This window comes from Bactrocera tryoni, chromosome 5 (genome assembly GCF_016617805.1).
Source record: "Bactrocera tryoni isolate S06 chromosome 5, CSIRO_BtryS06_freeze2, whole genome shotgun sequence".
In the NCBI taxonomy this organism is placed as follows: domain Eukaryota; kingdom Metazoa; phylum Arthropoda; class Insecta; order Diptera; family Tephritidae; genus Bactrocera; species Bactrocera tryoni.
In genome coordinates, this window is record NC_052503.1 from 68,611,574 (window position 1) to 68,636,759 (window position 25,186).

Sequence of the window (25,186 nt, forward strand, 5' to 3'; positions counted from 1 at the left end):
TTTTTTTTTTATTTAATTTTTTTTTTTAAATTAATTTTTATATATTTTTAATAGTTTTAACTTTTCTTTTAATTAAATTTTTAGTAATGTTTTTTTTAAATTAGTTGTTTTTTTTTTTTAATTATTATTTTTTTTATTAATATTTAAAAGTTTAATTTTTAATATTTTTTTTTAATATTTTTTTTTTTAATTTTTTTGTTTTAATTTATTTTGTTCACATTTTTTTAATTATTATTATTATTTTTGAAAAATATTTTTAGGGCGCAAGGAGGGTTTGAAATGCCTTTGCCCCATATAGGGGTCGTCATCGTCAACCTACGCTTACGCATTACTTCAGGGCAAGGTTTCTTCGAAGACAGAATGTAAGTCTGTTTCTACTCTCCCTGCGTAAGCTACCTATTATTCACTAAAACTCTCAGGGAGCGGGGAATCTGCGCACATGTCCCTTTTTAATACAAGTTCTATTGAAAAAAATTTGTATGAAAAAAAAAATTTTATGGAAAAAATATAATAAGAAAAAAATTAAAAAAAAAATTTTAATAAAGAAATAAAATTAAAAAAAATTATTGAAAAATATTGTCTATTATTTTGATTAATACGAAAAATTTCATGGAAAAGCAAATTTTAAAAAAGTATGGAACTATTTTTTAATTTTACGATTAAGAAGAAAAAATTGATGAAAAAAAATTATAAAAAAAGTATGGTAAAAAGTTTTGTTAAACAAACTTATAAAAAGAAGTAAAAAAAATAAAATTAATAAATTATAATTAATAAATAAAATTTATTAAAATAATTAATAATAAATAAAAAAAAAGTTTGATAAAAAAATATGAAAAAAAAACAAATTTTATTATTTTATGAAAAGAATTTTATGGAACAAATGTAATAAGAAAAACATTATTAAAAAAAAATTAAAAAAGAATATGAAAAAAAATGTGAAAAATGTTGTCTACTTTTTGGATAAATAAAAAAACTTTTGTGTCAAAAAATTACAAAAAAGCATGGTGAAACGTTTTGTGAAAAAAAAGTTATATAAACAAATGTAATAAAAACATTAAAATAAACTTAGCAAACATATTTCATAAAAAACTTTAAGAAATAATTGTTAATAAATAAAAGTTTTTGTAAAATAAATAATAATAAATAAAAATTTTAATAAAAAAAATTATGATAAAACAAATGTTATTGAAAAATTTTTATGGAAAAAATGTCATAAAAAAGACATAAAAAAATTAATTGTTAAAAAAATTATAAAAAACATTAGTAAAAAAACTAAAAAAAATTTAAGTAAAATAAAACATAAATTGCTCTAATTAATAATTAATAATTAATAAAAAGTTTGACTAAAAAAAAATATAGAAAAAAACAAATTTTATTATTTTATGAAAATAATTTTTTGGAAAAATCTAATAAGAAACACACTATTAAACAAAATTTAATAAAAAGAAAAAAAATATGAGAAAAATATTGTTTACTTTTGGATTAATAAAAACTTTTGTGTCAAAAAATTACAAAAAAAGTGTGGTAAAAGTTTTGTAAAAAAAAATTTTATGTAAACAAATGTAATAAAAACATAGACTTAGCAAACATTTTTCATAAAATATTGTAAGAAATAATTGTTAATAAAAAAATTTAATAAAAAAAAAGTTTTAGTAAAAATAAATAATAATAAATAAAAATTGTAATTAAAAAAATTATGATGGAACAAATTTTATTGAAAAATTTTTATGAAAAAATGTCATAAGAATATTTTAAAAAAATATATAAAATTTATATGTATGAATTATATAATAAAATATAATATAAATTTAAAAAAGAAGAAAATAAACAAAAATTCAATTATAAAAATATATAGTTTATTTTTAATTAATAACAATTTTCTTTAAAAAATGTACATAAAAAATGTATAAAAAGGTATGGTGAAACGTTTTGTACAAAAAAATGTTTTAAAAAATTTAGAAAACTTAAAAAAGTTATTAAAAATTATTCATAAAAATTGTAGTAAATTGAAAATAATAAAAACTAAAAAAATCTTAATAAATAAAAATGCTCTTCCGATCTATAAAATAAATAATAACATATACTAATTTTTATTAAAAACGTTATAAAAAAGTTTCTTATTTTTATGCGATTAACTAGTAACAGTCAACAATTCTTCAGTTTAATTTTTGCTAGCTAATACATACATATGTATAATATATATATGTACATAATTATTCATTTTATACACTTTTGAGCAAAATTACAGCAATACAATTGCATATAGAGGAATAAAAGTTTGATTTGAAGCACTTAACTAAGTCAGCTTGCTAATTACAGACTCCACTTATGACTCAGTGGGCGTATTTCATTCTTCTTCTTCTTAATTGGGCGTATTTCATTACAAATTATTATTTACACATACGCACACTCATACAAACAGACATAGCTACAAATATACATATATTATACATACTCATATAGTATGTACATAAATCTGCTTTAATTCTACCCAAATCAACCAATTTCCTCATTAATGGCCACTTAATAAATTTTGTTTATTTTTATTAAATTTAAAATATTATCTACGCTTAGCAATGCTGATAATTTGTTATAAGCTGACGAAAAAAAATTAATTGCGAAAAATATATTCGGCAAAATATTAGTGAATGTCAAAAGTCATACCGTTTCGCGCACTCACAACGTTTTTAGTAATGATAATTAAGAAGTCAAGCACACGCACAACATGTGGCATGTGTGGCAAGTGCAAAAAAATATTAAACTTTTTTAATATATTTATTTATTCGCATTTCAATTTATGCTCACATAGTTGCCATGGCGAACAGCACATATGTATGTATGTACCAAGCAGTAATTTGGATAAATGATTCTACTTAATATTTTTGTTTTCTATTTTTATTTTTTTTTTAAGAATCTTTAGGCAAATTAGTGGCTGGGCGTTAGTTTTGTATTCTGAAAGTAAGTAGGTAATTTAGTGGGTGTTAACATCTGGCCAATGACAGCAAGCTGCAGGTGAAGAAGCTATTTATGAATGCCTAAGTAAATATATCATATGTACAAGTATATCAAGTATTTTACTACTATAATTTTCTCAAGTCAATGCCATTCTAAAAATTACATAATTGTTTAATGTTTGTCACTAAATATGAAGGAAATTGTATACACGGACAAAACCCTTAAATGTTATTTGTTTAGACCTCCAACTTTAATTATAGACGCTTGCTAGTAAATAGTGACTTTAATGGGAATATTAGAATCTAAATCACATGACAACCATCTAACTATCTAATCCAAAAGACATGCGATTCCAATTCTAACATATGTACGACTATAGTCTACTGACTGATGCTACTAAAAACTCCCGATTTCCCAATCGATGACGATGGAGCAGACATTGCATTGCCCGACCATGCAGTAGTTCGAATGGTAATTACTCGTCCGAAGAACAACAGAGCAGCGGGGCCGTTGGATTCCCAACTACCTTGAGATAAGTCTCATCAACATCGCATATAAGGTTCTGTAGAGCGTATTGTGTGAAGCATAAAGATCGCCGTCAACAAACTGATTGGACCTTAACAGTGCGGCTTTAGGTCTGAAGCATCACACCTCTACGTCGATTTTGACAACCACGAAAATGAGCTGCCTTTATACCGCTGTGTCTGAATTTGGTATCCTCACAAAACTACGGATAATACGGCTGTGTAAACTGACGATGAGCAATACCAAAAGCTCTGTCGTGATCGGAAAAGACCTCTCCGAGCCGTACGATACCGAACGAGGTTTCAGACAAAGTGACTCCCTATCGTGCGTCTTCTTCATTCTACTGCTGGACAAAATAATTCGAGCTGCAGAGCTGAATAGAGAAGGTACAATCTTCTTTATAGCGTACATCTTCTGGGGTACGTCGATAATATTGATTGACAACCGCACCGTTAGTTCTGCTTTCTCCAGACTGGATAAGGAAGCAAAGCTAATAGGTCTGGTAGTGAACGAGGGCAAAACGAAATATCTCCTGTCAGCAAAAAAAAAAAACAATCGTCGCATTCCCGACTTGGCTCACATGTCATTGTTGACAGTTATAACTTCGAAGTCCAAAATAATCTCTTCTATCTTTGAACCAGTATTAACACCAACAACAACGTCCGCCTCGAAATCTAACGCAGAATAACTCTTGCCAACATATGCTACTTCGGATTGAGTAAGCAATTAAGAACTAAACTCCTCTCTCGACGAAGAAAGACCAAATTCTACAAGTCACTCATCTTCCTCGTCCTACTATATGGTGAAGAGGCATAGATGATGTTGAGTCGGCGAACCTAGTTTTATATAGTTTTAGAGAGAAAGATTCTGTAGAAAATTTATGGTCCTTTACGCATTGGCAACGGGGAATACCACTGCAGGATAAGCTGACGACGACATTGACATATGTAGTTCAGCGAATTAAGAGACAGCGGCTACGCTGGCTAGATCTTGTCATCCGTATGGATGAAAAAACTACAGCTCTGGGAGTATTCGACGCAGTACCCGCCAGGGGAAGCAGAGGAAGAGGAAGACCTCCACTCCGTAGGAAAGACCAGGTGGAGAAGGACCTGGCCACATTTGGAATCACCAATTGGCTCCAAACAGCGAAAAGGCAGAACGACTGGCGCGTTTTTGTAAACTCGGCTATAACCGCGTAAGCGATGTCTACGCCAATAAAGAAGAAGACGCCGATCTCCAGGAGGTTTTCCGACAAAAGTTGTCTGGCGGTGAGGAAGCTGAAAAGCTTACATTAAAAATCCAAAAATCAAAATAAAATTGTTATTACAATTGACTAATACAAGTGCTGATCGAGTGCCTTGCAAAATTTTTTGAAAAAATGGCGCCTTAAAATTTTTTTTGTGAAAAGAATTAAGAAATCGAAATTATTATCAAAAATCTTCTGCTTTTGAACAAATGCATCTAAGAAAGAAATTCCAAGACGATCCATTCTGCCATTTCGGAGAAAATTTACTCACCGTCAGAGCCAGCGTTTCAAGGAAAATTCGTTTATAGTTTCAGAAGCTGAACACATATCTCTGAAACCATTTTCCAGATCAACTAAAAATTGTCATCGAATATTAAGAAATATGTATGTATATGTAAATTTCGAAATATATTTATGTACATTCGTACAAATAAATCGATTTTTCAAAACCACAAGTGGATATATCCCTAGTATGCTCAGTAAAAGCAGTGCTCAAGTTCAGTTTCTCAAATATACATACATACATAATGATAATAAGTACTGTTAGCGAAGCTTTTGAGCACAATGTTAGCAGCTTAAAGCTCGGCGTCTTTGTTGTTGACAACAAACAGCACAACAACAAAATGAATTGAGTATTTCAAGCCACTTAACACATAACATTGGCCCAAGAGCGCAGCAAAGAATACTCTAAGTTGCCAAATAAGATGTACAACAAACAAGAACGGCTTTATAGGGTCTGCGAGTATGCTTAATGAGGCGCTATTTATTAGCTTTTGATTTAGACGTCATTCGTGGGAACAGCAGCAGCAGCAACAATATCAACAATCGCTTTAAGCCACAAACGCGCTGCGAACTAGCAGCAACAGCGCTGAGCACCTGGGCACCTGAGCACCTGCGCAACCGCAGCCACTGTCTCTTACCGCATAATTCCCTTTCAGCTATTTTAAAGCTTGTCTTTTTTTGCGACATCGCAGCTTCAGCCTCAGCTTTTGCTACAAACAATGAACGCCTTTGTTGGCGTAACTCATAAAAAACCGTGTTACCAAAGTGTTCCCAATAGCAGTTTCGATAAAGTCTTCGCGCTGAGCGGTTCGTACGCGTTTGTTCGTCGTTCGTTGTCTTCAACTCTGTTGTGTTCGGTTTCCTGCTCCGGTATGCGGTCGACAGTCATCATAGATCTCTAGTCTATTTGTGTTCGGTGCAAAAATTCGAAAATTCCGTAAATTCAGAAAAAGTACGCGATATATACAAAAACAAATTTGTTGTTTTTTTCCTGTATGTAAATACAGAAAAATAAGCGCTTCGAAAGATACGAAAACGCTTAGATAAAGGAAGAAACGAGTTGTGAGCGTATGCAAACGAAAAAAATAAATATTTTGTAATTTTCAACTTTGCGTTTTCGGCATTTTTTCTGCTTATCGCTGCTGTTTGTGTTTATTGTGGGCCCACGATTTGTTGATTCAAGCTTTTTTTGATTTCGATTTTTTTTTCGTACGCTTTGATTGGGCAAACAATTTTTCGGCTTTATTTGGTCTTAACTCGCAAGCTTATATGAGTGTTTCCGTGCGTTGCGGCTACAAATTGCGGTCAAAGTTGATATTTGCAACAAAGCTAACTATATAGCTACAACAACAAGTGTAACTTACGAGTATAACAATTGAATTAGAAGTGTAAAAAGCAGCCAGCTGTAACGATCTTCTATCCAACGTACGAAGTTTTCGAACAAAGCGCAGAGAAAGATCGTTATTAGCAACAAAAAAGTAGCAGTGAAGAACGCAGGAAAAAAGGTAAGTAAGCTATAGTTGTAAAATTATGTGTTTATTACATATTTTGTAGCTATTTATAGTAGGAAAAATAAAAAAAGGTGCAAGTAGTATAACTAGATTCTAGTGTCTTTTTTAGTCTCAAAGAACAAGCCAAACACTTAAATACTATGTATTGAGAAAGGAATGTAGCGGTGTTCAATACAAATCTTGGTGTTTGCCTCCATATTTTTTAGAAATATTGTCCTGAAGGTTTCGAAAAGTGTAATACTTGTACAAGTACTGAAATTTTCTCGAATTATACGGAAATACGCAAAGATTTTTTATACCAAAAAGTAGTACAATTCGACTTTTCTTAAACAATTTGAACGCTATTGGTAGTAAGTCGACATTTTTATACTCTTCCAACATGTTGCGCCAGAGCATAATAGTTTTGTTCACTTAACGGTGCTAAAACTAATCGAGTTAGATATAGGGTTATGTATATATGTATAAAGGATCATGACGACAAGAGGAGTTGAAATCCAGGTAACTCTCTGTCCGTGCAAGCTGTGGCTGGAGTAAAAATTGAGATATCTTAGAATAAGTTTAGTGTAAATATCTCTTAAGCCACTTAAGAACCAAGTTCGCACAGCGCATTCCTACCGACAGTGTGAAAATGTATGAAATCGGACGGTAACCCCGCTCACTCCCCATATTGAGGTATTGTTAAGAACTACTTAAGGCGCCATAAATCAATAACTAAATACTCCGATTGAGACACCTCCAAAACATGGTTTTTGAATGCTTCAACAGCATCTTCTGGCGACGAAAATCGTTGACCACGCATTATTTTCTTGATGTGTGGGAATAAAAAGAAGTCATTGGGTGCCAAGTCATGGCTGTACGACGGATGACTCATCAATTCGACGTTTTGGCCGGTCAAAAAGGCGCTGGTTTGAGCCGTTCGTTTTTCGAATTTCTCCGAAAACTTCAGGCAAACAAATGGTGGTGTACCACTCAGAATTGACCGTCCTACGTTGCTCAAGCGGAACAGTCGCCACATGACCAGTTTTGCCGAAGAAACAGGCGACCATTTGCTTCGAAGCGTTTCTTCCACGAACAACTTTCGTTGGATTTGGCTCGTCTTGGAAGACCGACACGGTCGATTGCTGTTTTGTTTCGTGCTCATACGCATAGATCCATGATTCGTCACCTGTGACGATATTATAAACGTCGTTTGAAGCACCGCGATCGTATTTTTTCAGCATTTTATCGAATGTATGCTGGTGGGAGAAATGCATAGGCATGCCTCTATCTGATGGTATGTTGCATGACGGTCTTGCATTATCAGTTCACGTACGGCATCGATGTTTTCTGGTACAACGGCTGTTTTTGGACGACCTTCACGGAATTCGTCTTTGAGCGAGCGTCGGCCACGATTGAATTCGTTGCACCAGTTTTTCACAGTGCTATAGCTATAGCCACACAAAGATTTTAGTTCAACGATGAACACTCTTGTCGTCTGATAATCCACGAAAATGTTCACGTGATAATCCACGATTAAATGACAAAACGTTCTGAGTGATGTTATGCTAAAAAATGTCGAACTTTCCAATGGAAATGTCAGATTGCACCTGGCAACACTTAGTGTTGCTTAGGCCAGAAATATATATAGCAACCTCCGTATAACACAATTTTAAATTCCATTTGTTTTTTTCCATTCGAGAAAGACGAAGAAATTAATAGAACAGGATATATTTGGTTTCACCCGAACTTAGCACTTCCTTACTCCTTTTAATTTTCCATCTGTCGAGTAATGCGTAGATATCGATTCGTGCCCGTTTAATACCGAAAAGCTGCTAGTTTATTTACAGGTATATATTGTCCGAGGATTTAGTCCTTAAAAACAATAAATGATATTTAAAATATACAAGAGAGTTGTGGGCTGCCGAAACTCCATATAGTTGCTTTATGGTAGCTATATTCTTATATACATAAAATATGTATGACTTTGGCGAGATTTTTTTGGTCTCTGCTCTCTTTGGCACGATGTTCGCTCGACTGATCAGTTGTTTCGGGGTCGTAAGCATAGATCCAAGTCTCATCGCCAGTTATAATGCGTTTCATGACACCCTGGTAGTCGGAAAGCATCGTTTCACACACTTCAACGCGACGCCTTTTTTCCAAAAAAATCAATGTTTTCGGTACCAGTCGAGATTTGACGCGCTTGAGGCCCAAAACATCCTTCAAAATGGTATTGGCTGAGCCTTTCGATATGCCAACTTCATCAGCAAGGTCTCTAATTGTTAATCGACGGTTTTTTAACACCAAATCATTGATTTGTTGAACGTGAGCTTCGTCGGTTGAGGTTGATGGTCGCCCTGGTCGCTCTTCGTCTTCGACACGTTTACGGCCGGCTTGGAACTCACTATACCACTTGTAAACATTTTTTTTTGACAAAGCATCATCACCAAAGGCTTTCTGCCGCATCCTCAACGTATCCGCAGCAGAAAATTGATTCCGTAAACAAAATTTAATGCAAATTCCTTGCTCAACAAATTTCGACATCCCAAAAAACGAAAAACTCACTTTTAGCAGCTCACAAAACGACACGTATCTCAAACACTAATGAATATTTTGACATGAAATTTGACATAAATATGACTGACAGTACTACCAACCTAAAAAAAAATAATTATCCAAATCCTTCGACGCGCGCAGTTTAAATTCAAATGTCACCTTATTTTTTAGGCATAGTATTCTCGCTATAATTATCAATCTATAAGTTTGGGATACTTGCTCTTTAAATGTTTTTGTTTACTCATTTCCAATATCAAATTTTACTGACATTTCTCGAGCGGTTCAAGCTACAGTTTTCGAATAAAACAACGCGTGGAGCCAACTCTTTCCATAATACATAAAAGCTTCTTACAACTATCGATTGTTCGTAGCTAGAATGAACCTAGATTTAGTATAGTATATCCGGTTAAGTACTGAAAATTCTATATTAACCACAATACATACCATAAGTGTTCTTAAAACTAACCGGTGTTCATAAACGTATAAAATTAAATTCAGATTTATAACCGATCAGGCACTGTTTACTCAAAGCTATTTGGAGAATATTTTAACCTATTTTCAAGTTTGGGATATTTGCAATTTTACTGTTTCGGTTACTCTTTTAAAAGATGAATTTTTTGCGGTAGAAAAAGTTCAAGCGGTTCAAGCGGTTCAAGCTTCAGTTTCAAAATTTTGATATTGATATTCTGGTGAAGTGAAATTGATTTCTGTTTAACTTGTGAAGAAACTCGTTTGCGCCGAGCCGTTGCCATATACTTATACAACAAAACAATACAAAACATAAAAGTTCTTAAGATTATCGGCTATTCGTAACCGGAATGAACCTAGCTATATCCTGTAAAGGATTGTGAACTGAAGACTAGTTGTCATATTTCATCCATATTTTAAATAGTAGCAAGTATTCTTTTATTGTTTTTGGTTAGTAATTCAAAATATTAAGTTGTGTTGAAATCGCTCGAGCGGTTCAAGCACCATTTTTTAAATTTCGGTGCCTATGATCTGGTGAAAAGAGATTCATTTTGACTTCCATTCAGATGTTTATATATTAAGGACTGTCAATCAATTTTGGAAACATTTTATTCAGTGTAGAAGTTTAATATATTATACTTGCTCTTTCATTGTCGATTATTCATTTAAAATATCAAATTTTACTGAAATCTTCTCGGACTATTGGAATTCATAATAACTTTGGTGAGCAGAATTTATGTTTAAAAACTATCTTTGGCAGTAACTCAGTGACTGATTTTCATAGTTCAGATAGCATATCTTTTCATTGGCGGTGTTTTTTTCGTGACGGATCCTAAGCCCACAATATCTGGGGAATGTAACAGGTGGGGTAGAACTTTTCATTTAAGCGTTTGTAGGTATTAATGAGTTTGGTAACGTGAGAGCGAACTTTGTTATGCAGCAGAATTACTCTTCCGTGCCGCTCCTAGTACTCGTATTGAGGTCATATGAAACCAAAGTTCCTTGTTCCTGAAACATTTCCAGCGCATGTAGTCGCTTTGAAATGGCTTAGCGGGGGACTCCAAATGCTGAAGCTAGCCCTTTTTGCGTTTGAAACGGATCTTCATAGAGGAACGTCTCCACTGTTTTGAAATGGGGACTGCCAATGCTGAAGCTAGCTCGTTTTCCGTTTGACATGGATTCTCATAGAGGAACGTCTCCACTGCACCGTCTTCGAAGGTTTTGGCCTTCCTTCATGCGCTCGGTTATTCACGAAAATAAATCAACACTTCTCGCAGATTACGATATCGGACATATGCACACAACCAAAAGTATATGACTCATAAACAAAGTCCCAAATGGGGAAACGCAGTTTCTTTTTCACGGGAGCAGGGGTGATCCCTTTCAAGGTTCTCAACTTTTTTTAAAGAAAAAACACAGAAACATCAAATTTAATCGGTAATGTTTATTATCATTCGAAAGAGCATTCTTTGGCATTTATTTATTGAAGATTATCTCTTTTAAATTTTTGACGCGACTATGTCTCGGCTGGTCTATCCGTTGTGTCCAATTTTCGATCACTCCTTCGAGCATTTCAATTGGCAACTGGCGAATGATTTGCGTCATGTTTTTCTCTAAGGCCTGAATCTTAGCTAGATTGGCCGCATAGGCTTTAGACTTTACATATCTCCACAGGAAAAAATCTAACGGTGTAATATCACATGATTTTAGTTGCCAAAAACGTGAATTTATCTGCTCAACGAAGTATTCTCTCAATAAATACATTGAGTGCTGCGATGTGTGGCAAGTGAGATAACAAACTTCAGTTTCAGGCATGGAATTTCAAATTACAAACCCAAGTTTTCCATTGTTTTATAGCTTAAGTTTTTATACAAATTTCATAAAACTTTATAGAGTTATTAAGTGAAGTTATGCAACAGCTAAAAGACACGCTTTTTTATTTGAAGAGTTTTTATATATTTTTCTTTTTTATGACTTCGATAAAATCGGTGCGCAACCGCACTTACATATGTATGTACATATTTACTTATATGTGTTAATGTACAGTATGGTGGGTCAAAAACTGCGATAATTTTTTCCACTTGATACTCTGAAAAATAGGTTCGTAGACACCTTAAAAAAAGTCCTCCCAGTATGAGCTCTTATTGTTTCCTCATTACTGGGAAGAAACATGCATATTTCAGTATGCATCTTTTGATTTGGCTAAAATAATTTTTTTCTTTACCCACCCTAGTGCACAGGTGGTTTGCTGGCAACAGTTGTTTGAGCGCTTTTGCTGGTGGAAAGCGCAAATATATAGTTGTTGTACAAACACAAAAAATCTTTAGTTAGTAGTTTTAAGCGCTTTTGTTTTCCCCTATTTGGTTTTTCGTTTTTTCCCCACAATTTCTGCTCACTGTGGCACTGGGTCGCCAATACTCGTAAGCAAATAAGTAGTCGTTGACTCATTTGGCCACTGCTGTGTTTTGTTGCTGCATGTCAAACGGCACGACTCTCAAACCGGGTGTCAATGATGCTACTAATTACGGCTTTATAGTTACTTTGTAGTAAAAGCTTATAAAATAAATGCAATTGTTGCCTTTGTAATGCTGTTGTTGCTGCCTGCATTGCCCGTAGTGTTAGAGCGCATGCGCACAGACGCGTAGCTCGTTTGCTTAACTTATAAATTATGTGGCATTCCTAAATGGTTTACATATGTGTGATGTATGAATAACTTAGCCAAGACTAATGTGTGCAAATCAATTTAAATCAGCGAGTGTTAATACAAAGAATGTGCGGGAGCATCTTCATCTCTCAATGAAGGCGTTATTTATGGAGGAAATTAATGGAAGGTTATTTATTTTATCTTATTTCATTTCATTTTGTCAAAGCTGGCTTAGCACACGAGCAATTGAATATGATTTCTCGTGACATAATCTTAATTTAATAAATAATAATAATATTATGTGTAAAAAATCGTTACTTAAGCCTTTCATGTTTTATAAAGCCTATATAAGCACATCACTTTTTATACCCTGAAGAGAGTATACTAAGTTTGCCAAGAAGCTTGTAACACCCAGAGGGAAATGTCGATGACACTATAAAGTATATAAAAGGTCAATAGAAAAGTATCGGCCTGACACATAGATGGCGCAACTAAAATAAAATCTATATGACTTTTAGCTAGCCGTAACTTTCAAAAGGCACGTGTATAAATTTGGTAGCTGTCTGATCATTAGTTTCTGAGCTATATCGTTTTTAGTGAATCAACTTTTGTTAATGTGAAAACATGGATAAAAAGGAATTTCACGTGTTGACAAAATATTCTTTTTTGAAGGGAACAAATATTGTTCAAGCCAAGCTTTGAATTGATCCACATTATTTGGATCTTCTTCTTTATTATCGTATACTACGTTTACGCGGTTATAACCGAGTTTATTACAGCGCACCAGCCGTTCTTTCTTTTCGCTGTTTTGCGTCAATTGGAGATTCTAAGTGTAGCCAGGCCCTTTTCCACCTGATCTCGCCAACGAAGTGGAGGTCGTTTTTGCTTCCTCCGGCGGGTACTGCGTCGAATACTCTCACAGCTGGGGTGTTTTCACCCATTCGAACGACATGACCTAGCCAGCGTAGCCGCTGTCTTTTAAATCGCTGAACCATGTCAATGTCGTTGTATATCTCGTACAGCTCATCGTTCCATCGACTGCGGTATTCGCCGCTACCAAAGCGCAAAGGACCATAAATCTTCCGCAGAACCTTTCTCTCGAAAATTTGTAACGCTGACTCACCAGATATTGGCATTGGCCATAACTCTGCACCATATAGCAGGACGGGGATGTTGGGTGACTTGTAGAATTTTGTCTTTGCTCGTGTGGAGAGGACTTTACTTCTCAATTGTGTACTCAGTCGTCAGTAATACCTGAGTTATGCTGCTTTGGATTACTAGGCTGACGTTGTTATTGGTGTTAATGCTGGTTCCAAGGTAAATGAACTTGTCTACGACTTCGAAATTATGACTGTTGAAAGTGACGTGGGAGCCAAGTCGCCAGTATGACGACTGTTTGTTTGATGACAGAAGATATTTCGTTTTACCTTCGTTCACAACCAGACCCATACGCTTCGCCTCCTCTTGTTGTTGTCTTGTGAAAGTAGCACTAACGGCGCGATTGTTGAGGACAATGATATCAATATAATCGGCATACGTCAGCAGTTGTATACTCTTTTAGAAGATTGTTTCTCTCTATTTAACTCTGCAGCTCGTACTATTTTATCCAGCAGTAGATTGAAGAACGCTTGGTATTGAACGACTCGGCGACCTTTTGGTATTGTTCAACGTCAGCTGAAACAGCCATATTAGCTTTGCAGGGATACCAAGTTCAGACAAAGCGGCATAGAGGCAGTTCCTTTTCGTGCTGTAGAAAGGGGGGTCTCCCAACTGAAGCGGTTTTGATCTTTTCATTACTTGGAGGGTCCTAAAACACAATACACAACACTAAAGAGGGATGATTCGTCTTCTCACTGTAGCTCGTCTTCAAACCGTTTTTTTTGGCTACCTAGAGGATACTTGGCCTAAGACCGGAAGTCGTAAGCTGCTTGAGCCATTTTTAAAAGAATAGTTTCTGGCCACTCCCAAGGGAATGTCGCTCAGATAACTCTTCTCACTTGCGTGAACTTCTACACATGGTTCCATGCTCCCCCCACATACTTTATATAAAGATTTTCGAACTTCCCGGTGACTTTATACATCGGCGAACATGTAAGAAAATGAGAGAGCGTAGTATACGAACTCATAACTGTGTATCTTTGTGCTTGAAATAGATAAAATTGGGCGAAAACTTGACATGGCCTCCATATACATCATCGGGATTTTTGAACATCCGGCTGACTCTACTACTCTATATATGATTGTATGTGAGGTACTTTAAGGCTTTGATTCCTGCAAGTTGCGAGAGTATAAAATGTGCGGTTACAACAGAGCTTGGGCCTTCCTTACTTGTTTATAATTAAATTTGCTAAAAAAATATCGAAATTCGAATACAAAAACTATTTAATATATTGAAAAATAATATTTGAAAAATTTTTTCGTAAAAAATTAAAAATTTGTCCTATATTTTCATGGACAATTTTATATTATCAATGCTAGAAATTCAAAAAAAATTTGAAATTAAAAAAATTGATTTTAATAGAAATTAAAAAAAAATATTATTTGTAGCATTAACTTCGATTTCATAATAATAATTTAATTTTCATAATATTTTATTTTCACGATTTCAATATTTTGCGTCACCACTGTTAATTATAAAAAATGCAACGCGTGCAATACTGATACATACCAACAACTGAATAGTTATGCACAACACCGGTTTTCGATAAAAAAATAGCTGAGTACAACAACAATCCAAATGCAACAATGTAAACCAGCAGCAGACAGCAAATAATGTTTGTATTTTAATGAATATGAAAACCTTATTCATAAGAAAAGTTAAGATTTGCATTACATTGGGCTTGGCATTCAGCAAATATTGAAATGATTTCTTATAATGCAAAAACCAACAAAAAAACAAAAAACTATAATATTGTTTTATGACATTTTTCTGCAAAATAAAAGCAGCTACCACAAATTGTTTTCATACCTACAAAACTCGTTAGTGCAGCTCGTTGTCATTAAGCAGCAAAATAAGTAAAACTAAAATTAACAGTTAAACTACAAAATCAAGAAAAAATGCAGTTATAAGTGGCCAACAGCAAAAAAAAAATCGAAATATTAAAAAAATGTATTTTGCATTGTAGTAAAGGCAAAAAATTACAAAAAAAAATGTATGGAAAATCGCCAGTTCGAAAACTTGTTCTGCAATCGAAACCGTTAAGCGTCAAACGAGCCTCCTGACAGCCAACCAGCCAGTCGGCCAGTCGGCCAGTCAGCCAGCCGCAACTGTAAATTTGTAGTTGAAGTAAAAAATTGAACGCAAAACAAACAAAAGCCAAAAGCCTCGAAACATATGAGTATAAGCATATGAAAGAAGAAGGAAAAAAGGAGAGGAAAAAAATAATAATAACAACTTTTTAAAGCAGTATTGCAAAATACTAAGAACAAGCAGCAAGAGTAGTGCAAGAAGCAGCATAAAAAAATAACGAAATAAAATACCAAAAAAACGGAAAATCATAGGCAAAAGCAGTAAAGTAAAAACAAAAAAAAGGAATACGGCGATTAATCAGCGAAAAGTTGAAATAACGAGACAACTTTAGGTTTACACTTTTGCTTCATACTAAACATTATGCTTTATTATTATAACTTGAACGGGGTATATTCAGTTTGTCAAGCAGTTTGTAATAGCCAGAAGGAAACAACGAAGTCGAGTTGAGTCGATTTAGTCAATTTGTCTGTATGTTCATAGGCATATCATATATGTATGTTTTATATGAATTAGTATCACAGTTTTTGAGTTGTCGATCTCAAATTTTGCACATGTTTCTTTCTACTCAGGAACCTGCTCTTTTGTCTGAATCGCCTATATCGAACCACTATGGCATATATGTACTTAGCTGTCATACAAACTAGTCGATCAAAATTAAGCGTTTGTAGGGAATTTTTTTTTATTTAACAAGAAATCTTCACAAAATTTTGCACAGAGTATTGATCAAGACAGCGCTATAATCTCCGAACAAATTGTTCAAATCGAACCACTGTAGCATATAGCTGCCATACAAATTGGCCATTCGAATTCTAGTCTTTGTATAGAAAACTTGTTTAGTTGTAAAGATATCTTCACGTAATTTAGCATGGTTTATTGTCTAAAGCAGAGGTATAACCCTCAAAGAAATCGTTCGGATCGGAATACTAGAACATTTAGCTGCCATACAAACTGACCATTCAAAATTATGTTTCAGTACGGAAAACTTTTTTATTTGGAAAGCTATCTTCAAGAAATTTTGCACGTATTATTAGAAAAAATAGTGCTCTAATCTCCAAACAAATTGTTCAAATTGAACCACTGTAGCATATAGCTGTCATATAAATTGGCCATTCGAAATCAAATCCTTGTATAGAAAACTTTTTCATTTGATAAGATATCTTCATGAAATTTCGCATGAGTTACTTTCTAAAGCAAGGGTATAACTCTCGAAGAAATCGTACGGATCGGAATACTAGAACATATAGCTGCCATGCAAACTGACCATTAAAAATTAAGTTTCAGTACGGAAAACTTTTTTATTTGACAAGCTATCTTCGAGAAATTTTGCACGTATTATTAAGAAAAATAGTGCTCTGATCTCCAAGCAAATTATTCAAATTGTACCACTGTAGCATATAGCTGTCATACAAATTGGCCATTCGAAATCAAACCCTTGTATGGAAAACTTTTTCATTTTATGAGTTATCTTCACGAAATTTCGCATGAGTTACTTTCTAAAGCAAGGGTATAATCTTCAAAGAAATCGTTCAGATTGAACAACTATAGCATATAGCTACCATACTAACTAACCGATCAAAATAAGTTTCCAGTAAGAAAAACTTTTTTATTTGGCAATACATCGTCAAGAAATTTTGCATGTATTATTGGCAAAGACAGTTCTATGATCTACGAAAAAATCGTTCCGATCAGACTACTATAGTTATAGCTGTCATACAAACTGACCGATCAAAATAAAGCTCTTGTATGAAAATGTATGAAAATCTTTTATACTTGTGAATGGTATTATAGTTGTTTTTGTGTTTTTCTGCATTTTGTCCTATTTCTACATTATCCTGTAATACTTGCTTACAATTGGTATTGCTGCAATTTTGTCGCCTTTGCATTAATTCTGCATATTTTGTATTACATTGCCTTCGCGCTGTTGGCTGCTTATTACATTTCATTTAGGCATCATTAAGTGCTTCTTAAAAACTCAAAAAAAAAAAAAAAAATTGAAAAAATATACATATATAATATCAATTATCATAAATATGACATTCTTGCATTTTCTTTTATTTTTTGGTTTTTTGCTTATTTGCATTATTCTAGCAACGTACTGCTGGGCTAAGCAAAAGATCGAAAGCAAAATAAGAGAAAGCAGATATTATGAATAAGTGTGTTATGTTTAAGCGTCGTATGTCAAAAAATTGTAATATCACATTTATAAAAATGTATTTATTAATGTAAAAGATAAGTTTCAATTAAAAAAATGGCATACAATAAGTAAAAAATATTTAGTTTTATTTGAAGTATGGCAGGTAATTCAAAGCTGGCTCAAGACTCTACTTAACAACGAAATAAGTGGCGTGGAATGCATTTAAGGTGGTCCAATAACATTTTTTATAAAAATGAAAGAAACCAAGTATTTGGCTACATTTAAATTAAAATAGATGTGTAAAGATTTCAAAGCTCCATTATATGATAGTTAAAAAAAATGGTTTGAGGGTGTTCTTTGTACTGCTTCAATAGCTGGACAGGCAATACATACATAGTAATGCTAAAGAAATACCGAAAGAATACAGATTTGCAGATACCGAACGACTATTGGTTGGTCAAATCGAATTTCCATACAGCCCATAATATGGGAAAAAATCACTAAATTTTTTCGAAAAACTGCGAAACAATGCTTTCCGACTACCAGAATGTCATAAAACGTGTATTTTTACTGGCGATGAGTCGTGGTTCTATGCTTACGACTCGGAAACAGACGATCAATCGGCCAAATATTGTGGCAAAAACTACATAAAAGCAGGTTCAAAATCAAGGTTATGTTGACTGTTTTCTTCGATTAGCGAGGTTCGGTGCCCTCCGAATTCCTTCCGACCGAACAAACTGCCAACAATATGGAACAATTTTAAGCATATTTATAGCGTTTTCATCCAGCGGACTACTCAATCGTCTTTAGAAAAATAATATTCCAGATAAAATAAGTTCATTTAGTTAGGATACTTTTCAAAACTCTTACATGGTTCTTAGAATACAAGAACATTTCTTTTCGAAACGATATTTTACATATAGTGGAACCTTCTTTTCAAAATAACTTGTTCTAGAACTGTTCAAACAAAAGGTATTTAAATATACAAAAATTGATCTTCACTGCAAAATATCCACAAGCTTTGTTTGGCACCATTTTTGAAGTTTTATAAAGTGGCGAATATCTTCGAGGTCTATTTGAAACTATTTCTTAAATTTGCATGTTAAGGACATCACGAAACTCCTGAACTGCTGTCTTATGGAATTTCCAACTAATTATATCTGGTACATGAAAATAAAATATTTCTAATAATAATCTTCAAGATTTTTCTAATAAAAATGTCTCATTTCATAATAATAATTTTCTAATAAAAATGTCTCATTTTTTATTAATCTGAACCCACACAGCTTTTGGCAACCTTTGTAGCAAATGTGTCATGAATTTTTAACTAGTTTATAGCGCTTATATGGGGGCTTGAACTATGCTATACGAGTGTGGTCTTTATTAGACGTAGACATGTATCTAATGATAAATATTCATACTTAGTTACTTCCATTGGAATGATTTGAAAATAAAAATATCGACAAAATTGAATTTGATTATTGACTAACTTAATCTGCTGCTGAGACTAGAAATAATTGACTAACATACCCAAGGCCGTTGAGAGAAACCCGAAGATCGTGGATGGTTCCTGTACCATATACCATAAAAAAGCCTGCAAAAAATATTGTTGAGCACCAGACCTCCCTGAGAACTTCGGCCCGGGAGGTATTGTCCCTGATCTTCTCCCTACTCTCATTCACTGAATATACCGCTAATGTACTTGTATTTAACGGTCTATCATAGTAGAACACATCTTTTTGTTAAAAACCGTTATTTATATTCAACATAGTTTCCTTCAAGGCTGATACGCTTATTATAGTGATCCTCTAAATTTTCGATAACATTTTTGTGGTACGATTTATCCTTTGCCTTAAAATAGGCCTTAGTTTCGACGATCATCTCGTCATTCGACGAAAATTTCTCCACAGGGTGCACTCTTTTGAGATCGGTAAACAAGAAGTAGTCACTGGGTGCCAGATCTGGGGAAAACGGATGCAATTCGAAGCCTAATTCATGGACTTTGGCCATCGTTTTCACTGACTATGGACACGTTGCATTCTCTTGGTAAAACAGCACCTTCTTGCGCATCACAAAATACAGACACCATAATCTTTCCAGCCGACTTTTGCGTTTTTCCATGCTTTCGAGCGAGCTTATCGAGCCATGTTTCATCCATTGTCACATATCGTTGCAAAAAACCGGCTTTATTACACTTGATTATCTCAGAGCAGTGGCTCCGATTCATCAACCCGTTGTTGTTTTAACGGAATATCTAATCCCTGTTAGGATGGTAAGGCCCGCTTGCGTTGTCGTTGACGTCATCTAACGGAAGGCCCAAGAAACGTGCTGTTTCGACGGGGTCGGACCAGAGGGAGGTGGGTGTTAGATGAGTAGGGTATCATGCGGAGACTCGTTGCATGCAGGACATACATTTGGTATGTCAGGGTCTATTCTGGACAAGTAGGAGTTTAACCTGCTACAACTCGTCGTTGTGATTGGTTAAAAGTTAGCTCGCGCGGCACCCACATTGCACAGAGCTTTCTCATACCTAAATAATTGTGAATGATATAATGTTTAATCTTTAGATTGCCTGCTATCTCGAACAATTTCACTTTACGGCCCTCCAAAAGGCGTCCATTGCTTCTTCAACCTCCATGCTCATTTCGTCTCGTTCAAGCTGAGCAAACCACTAGTCAACAGTAGATTTGCTTGGTGCAGAGTCCAAACAATGTGGATGAATTCAAAACCTTGGCTTCAACGGTATTTGTTCCCTTCAAAAAGCAATATTTTGTCAACATGCAATATTCCTTTTGATCCATTTCTTCACATTAACAAAGGTTGCTTCACTCAAAATGATATAATTCACAACTAATGATCAGACAGCTATCAAATGGAAACATTGAATATATGTGACCTGGTCTACGGAAAGGGCTTAGGTGTCAAAAAAAAGGAGAACAATTAATGAGATAACGAGAAACTGACGATTATTTTTAACAGCTTTTCCCAGAAAACTAGTTTTCGCACATTAGCTCCCTTTTCGTAGACCAGGTCACCTATATATTTTATAATATATTACTATTCTACATATTTATAATATGTTTATTTATTTTTATAATTTAGTATACCCAACACAATTTTCCCCAAATGCAACTATGTATTCTTAAGAAAATTAAACAAATGTCTTTAATATATTTTCCTCCTCTTTTATTTCTCTTTCCAGCATCCTTGGCATTGTTGTTGTTTCCACAACAAATCAGTATATCGCAGCAGCTTGCAATTGTTGTTATAAAAAGCCGCCAAAATTGGTCGCCTAACGAAAACTTCGTTTGTGCTCAACGACTACAAGGTGAGTGACATTTCGCCCGTACTCGTACTCCTACCTATTCACATTGTCGCCTTTCGTCGTGTCTCAAGTGTGCGTGTGTTTATTGTGCGTTTTACTCAATGTTTAACTTTTTAAAATAGAAAAACAAAAAATTATATTTTGTGTAAAAAACCGAGATTCCAAAGCCATTGGTGAGTTTTCAGTAATATTTGCTTTTACTTCATTACAATTTCGAGCAATTGTTGTATATTGTAATTTTTTTAAGTATTGCACAATTGCTTATTGTAGTTAACTTTCCGTATAAACAGCCTTCCCACTTGTTTCAATGTGTAAACATTTCGTGGCGAGGTAAGTGAGTCGGTAAACAAGGCAGTAAGTGGCATTTCACGAGGAACATACTGTGCGTAAAGTGCTTCTAAGTGCGTTTAATTGAAAATTTAAATGAAATATTTTCATAGAATTGCGATTTTCAACTTGTCTATAAGCTGTCTACGTAAAAAAGTGGCGATTTTGAGGTTATGTATTTATTGGAGGTTAGCGAGTGCTGTCTGAAGTAGGAGGGTAAAATAAATGGCATTTGTTGATTAAAGAAAGAGCGTGGAATGAGAGATGTAGTAGTAAATTAATTATGATAAAAATGTATACCAGTCCTAATTAGAATAAAAGTGCTAAAAAAGAAAGAATTTTTATAGTAATAGGTTTTAAGAGATTCGTTATTCGAACGTAATATTTTTATACCCGAACAGGGTATATAAAATTTACCGGAAACGTCGGATATCTTTTAAAATATACTACATATCTACCATAAATCCATATTGTGATTAGCGTGACGAGCTGAACCGATTAAGTCATCGCCAACTGTTCGTTTGCCTGTCTGAATATACGCGAAATATTCCCTCTGTTTTTGAGATATCGATCTGAAATTTTGCACACGTTCTTTTCTTCTCATGAAGCTGCTCATTTGTCGGAATCGCCAGTATCGGAACACTATAGCATATAGCTGCCATATAAACTGAACGATCGAAATCAAGTGCGTATATCGATAGATTTTTTATTTGACAAGATATCTACACAAAATTTGACATGGGTTTTTGATTTTATCTAAGACAATGGTGGCCTGATCGATAAGCTATATAATATAGCGAATCTTTTTGTTTTTGGAAGGGTATTATAGCGTCGGCGGAGAATAAGATAACGTTTTTTTTTAACAGTTTTGCTTAATTGAGTTCGGTTTTTTACTTTTCATACGAAGGTTGCCTTTTATATTTCGGGATTAGAGAACAAAAACAAATTTGTTTATTTTCATCAAAAATCGATTTACGGTTTTTCAAAATATTCTTCAAGAACTTTTCGAAAAGTTTTTGCCACTCTGATTGAGTTGTCTTCAAAACAAGCTTTCTGAACGCATCAACCGCCTATTCAGGTCTCAAAAACGTTGACCTCTTAGTTTATTTTTTATGTACGGGAATAAAAAGAAGTCATTCGATGCCAAGTCAGGACTATATGGAGGACGACTCATTAAATCGATGTTTTGAGTGCTAAAAAAGGAGTTGCTTCAGTCGAAGTGTGAGAGCTAGCTTAGTCGTGGTCAAGAGTGATCACTCTTCGGTGGTTGGTTTTGCTGATTTCTTGAAAGACAACTCGCAAACAAATGTACATGTATCAGAATAAAATGTAATCAGAATTTACTGTTTTGTGCTGTTCTAGTGATATGGTTGCAATATGTTCAGTTCTTCCAAAAATAAGCAACCATTTGCTTGGCAGTACTACTTGAGCGAACTACTTTTGTTGGATTCGGTTCGTCTGGAAACCTCCATGTAGTCGACAAGTGTTTATTTTTGGATTCATACGCATAAGTCTAGAATTAGTCACCTATCAAGTTGTCATAGATGTGTTTCGAAACACCGCTATCGTATTTTGCTAATATTTCTCTCGATCAATCGACAAAAGTTTTTTTGAGCGATCGGATTGACTGTAAATTTTTTACAGTCAAATGTTCAGATAATATTGGATATAAGCTTGTACCACTGATTCCCATAGTTATCTCAATCTTACGAGAAGTCATATGACGATCTTGCAATATCAGCACAGCATCAATAGTTTCTGGAACAACAACTGATTTTGGACGACCTTCACGAAATTCGTCATGACGTGATCTACGACCTCAACTAAATTCACCTTGGCATCGATAAACACTGGCAACCATACGTTTACAAACGACGAATACTGTCATTAAAAAATGAAAGAAAAATAAAAAGTTCTTTCTTCCATAAACGCTGGAAATCATAAATTACCAAAAACAAATAGTTTGCCAATAATTTTTCCAGGAATCCATTATTAAACCCGCTCAAAAAACGAACAAAAAGTGTAAGAAATGCTCATAATTTTCACTTTAATTACCTAATCAGCGTGAAATTTTTAACAAATAGTGCCTAAATGACATACAAAAGATTTGAAACCCCATGACTGGGCACTATTGAACTATATACTGACGTTTCAGCGACGCGTGTGCCCAGCACCAGTGCCATGTAATTGATTTTTTATTGTGCCCTTTCATTGTAGATACGAGTATAAAGCCGCAGGGGATTTTCGATTATTACAAAACTATTAAATTTGTTTCGGACCTACTGGATTTTTTGTTAAGAAAAGCTTAGCGGCATGAAATCAAAAAGGGTTGAAGCATAATTGTTTTAGCTGACTTACAGGTATGCTTTGATTGTTGCTTTTGACGTCATTTCGCAATAGGCTCAGCCTAGCTCTGTTATATTTTGTATTTGAACTTGTGTAAAGTCATCAAAAATCGAACACATTTCGCAATAATATTTCTATTACATTCTTCCATCTTTGAACATTTCTTTGAATTAAGTTTTACGTTAAGTGGTTACATGGGTTTCCCCGGGTAAAAAAAGCCTTTTTTCAACATTTTTTTTCTCATATAAAAAATTATATATTTTTATTTACAAACATACGCTATTAACAAAAAATTCTGAAGTTTTTGGAAAAAAATATTTTAAGCTCGGCCATTTTCGGCGACCCCTCGGCAAAAAGATGCTCCGCGTAACTCCTTAAAGCATTTAAGACCAGCTGTCACGACACTAAAACGGCTATAACTTCAGAAATATTTGGAGTTTTGTAAAATCCTTCTAAGCAGACATTTTTGAATATTTAAATTATCGAATTTTACGAGAAAAATGTCTAAATTTTTTTAAAATTTCTAGACTGTGGTATTTTGGAGTCTAACATTAACATTAATATTAACATTAACATTAACATTAACATTAACATTAACATTAACATTAACATTAACATTAACATTAACATTAACATTAACATTAACATTAACATTAACATTAACATTAACATTAACATTAACATTAACATTAACATTAACATTAACATTAACATTAACATTAACATTAATATTAACATTAACATTAACATTAACATTAACATTTTCTCAAAAATATGTTGCTAAAAAGTTTCTATAGTTAGTTCTATAGCCTGCAAAACAAAGAAATAGAAAAAGTGACATGATTGAATTTAAATTGAAATGTATAAACAAATGACTTATCAGCTAAAGCCATTGATCTTGAACTTCAGCATACTACAATTGCGCCTGAACAGGCCAAACGAATGTAATAAACATGTGATTGACAGGAACAAATTATAATAAAAATGCACGGAAAGTGACCGATCAATTAAAAATATATGTATATGTACATAAAAATAACAACAAAAACTGTTTTTAATTGAAGGGCAGTTTTGTTATTAGTTTGAAAGTAAAATTTTATTATTCAAATTAAAAACCATGAATGCATGTAGACAGTAAAATTTGCACTAAGCATAAATATATACTATACATATATACTTCATTCACCTCAAATGCCAAATAACGTAAAATCAATCTTCATAATTTTACAGGCGAAGAAAAAAGGTGTAATAGAAAGCACTCATATTGAAACAAAACTTGAGTTTTGGTTATAAAATGGTTATATGTATATTGGTTATATATGAAAGTGGCAGCTGAACATTTTATACTACATATACATATGTAATATAATGTAGTAAATCGTTAGCAATTAAAAAAAAATTTTAAAATAGTTTGATGTTGCGTTGTTTTGCATTTTAGGTGGCTATATGCTCTGTGCCCAAAAAATAAGGTGACATTTGAATTTAAACTGCACGCGTCGAAAGATTTGGAGAATTATTTTTTTTTAGGTTGGTAGTACTGTCAGTCACATTTATGTCAAATTTCATGTCAAAATATTCATTAGTGTTTGAGATACGTGTCGTTTTGTGAGCTGCTAAAAGTGAGTTTTTCGTTTTTTGGGA

At 33.7% G+C, this 25,186-nt stretch overlaps 1 protein-coding gene across 2 annotated transcripts in view; it reads left to right on the forward strand.

Moving 5' to 3' along the window:
* The first annotated feature begins 5,777 nt into the window (after window positions 1-5,777).
* The window catches only part of LOC120776956 (CD151 antigen), a 52,062-nt gene continuing 32,653 nt past the window's right edge, over window positions 5,778-25,186 (forward strand). Inside the window, exons 1-2 of one of the 2 annotated variants that reach the window (XM_040108046.1) lie at window positions 5,778-6,513; window positions 20,750-20,875. The gene's annotated coding sequence lies outside the window, so the exon portion shown is untranslated. Of the gene's footprint in view, window positions 6,514-20,749; window positions 20,876-20,954; window positions 21,046-25,186 lie in introns of those variants that run through there. The other variant, XM_040108047.1, reaches the window with a different exon arrangement.